Source organism: Octodon degus, unplaced genomic scaffold, assembly GCF_000260255.1.
Source record: "Octodon degus isolate 3935 unplaced genomic scaffold, OctDeg1.0 scaffold00431, whole genome shotgun sequence".
Classification (NCBI taxonomy): Eukaryota; Metazoa; Chordata; class Mammalia; order Rodentia; family Octodontidae; genus Octodon; species Octodon degus.
This window is the reverse complement of record NW_004525007.1, coordinates 243,449-245,726: the sequence shown is the minus strand read 5'-3', so window position 1 is coordinate 245,726 and position 2,278 is coordinate 243,449.

Genomic DNA, 2,278 nt, shown 5'->3' with positions numbered 1-2,278 from the left:
AGAGAGAGACAGAGAGACAGAGAGAGAGAGAGAGAGACAGACAGACAGACAGCATCTCACTATGTAGTGCAGGTTGACCTTGAAATCAAGATGATTCTCTTACGTCAGCCTCCCAAGTGCTGGGATTACTTGTCTGCACCACCACACCTGGCAAATTCTTCGTATCTTAACTACCATTGTTTCTAGAATTCATTCTTTGATTTTGGAGAACATGAAATCAGTATTTTGGAGATCTAGCAAATCGGGAGTTATATTTCCTTTATATTAGGATTATTTGGAGGTCCTTTACCAAATAACATGGTAGAAGTTAAGAAGCCTAAATGACTATGGGTCCCCATGCTTGCAAATCCTTCAGAGAAAATGAGGTCCTCAGCCTCTGATCCCAGTACATGTTCATTGGCAGCCCACTTTCAGGCCCCTTCCTGTTTCTCAGGAGTTCTCTCTCAATAACATTTTCATATTCTTAAAATCTGTTACTTAGATTTACAGAACCTCATTCTTTGATTTTGGAGAACATGATTTTGGTATTTTACATTTAGGGTGTTGGTTATTTGTTTCCCCTAATCAAGTAGAGAATATGAAAATTTATTTTGACAAATGTAAAATCTCTCTTTACAGTTTTGTTTTATATATATATAAAATATATATATGGCTTAATTTAGTTTTACTGTTCTTTTTTTATTAATTTAATTGAGAAAGAAGTAACAATGAGACAATTTCAAAACAGGTTGGTAGGACAGTTACAATAATTAATACATTGTGTATTGTTGTCTTCGTAGTAGTTATTCATAGTACAAGATGCAGACATGGTATCTTGTCTAAACACTATCTGTACAAATCTTTCTTCTCACTGAACTGAGAGAAAGTAGCTATATATGTATCCTAACTTTTGTATATACAGATATATTTTTTTTCACTACAAAATTGTCCTCATTTATATCCCCCTTTTTTGTTTAGTTTTGTCAAAGACGGGTATTTCATTGCTATTCAAATATTGTAGGTGTGTAAATTCATGAAAGTAATCCAATATGGTCCAGTAGTCACTAATAGTAGTGAGTTATCCACAGGACTGGCAATGTCAGAAGTTGTTGACTTGAGCCTTTTACAGCTCAGCATATCAATATGGCTTAACTTTTTATATCTGTGTTTATACTTTTCTGTTGGATGGTTAAGACCAAGATACAGCATGACCCATATAACAAAAAATATAGCATGCATTGTTAATTTTCTATCTCTGTTTTGAAAATCTGTAACATGTATTGTTGTATGTTACTCTGTTTCTGTCTTTGTTTCTGCTATTTGTTTTTAATTTTCAAAAAAAAATTTAAAAAAATTTAATGTAGAATTCAGCAGTGAATCCAACAGGGCCTGGGATTTTTGTTGGTATATTTTTAATTACATGTTCAATTTAATTGATAGATATTGGTTTATTTAGAATTTTTGTATCTTCTTGATTCAACTTTGGTAATTCATCTGTATCTAGGAATCCATTTCTTCTGCATTTCCATCTTATTAGAATACAAATTCTTTTTTGTTTGTTTTATATTTTACTAAGAACAAATCAATATCTTATATCTTATTGTTTTAAACAGATTTTTATATTATACTTGTGTTACCTTTTTTATTATTCCAAAAGTATTTTTCTTAGAACAACCTGTTTCTAGTTAGAAATGTTTTACACAAAAGGATGCATAGCAGAAAATGCCTCCCTTGCTGCCCAGGCAACATAGCAGAAAATGCCACCCTTGGGCCCAAGCAACTTCCAGTTTACTTTAGTTTCTGTTAGTTCCTGTTACTTCTGTTTTCTAAAAATGGTCACTGTGATTCATAGCTGGTCGCTATGATGGGCACTGTATGAGCTAACCCCCAAACGACAAGCCACTTGCTTCTGTACTTCCCTTTTGCAAGCCCAAAAAGCCTCCCTTCCTGAACCTTCAGGGTTTGATATTGGTTTGAGGTCAGTGATGGTCAGTATTAAATAAATCTGCCTCCAAATCCTGAATGATGTTTCTCTGTTTCTATTTGCCACTGCAGACATGTTACTATATTATCAATTTATAATAAAATATAACTTTTAATGTATTTAGTTCAGGGTCTATAGGTCTCACACAGATTGGACTCAGAGTGATCTTTCCTGTTTTTCAGCTTCCCAAGCACTGGGATTATAGGCATGTGCCACCATGCGCAGTCTCATTCACCATCTCAGAGAGCCCTGGGGGCGGGGCTGGCATGGCAGGCCAGCAGTCAAAACCCGTGGCCCCTGTATCTGCCTAAGCAG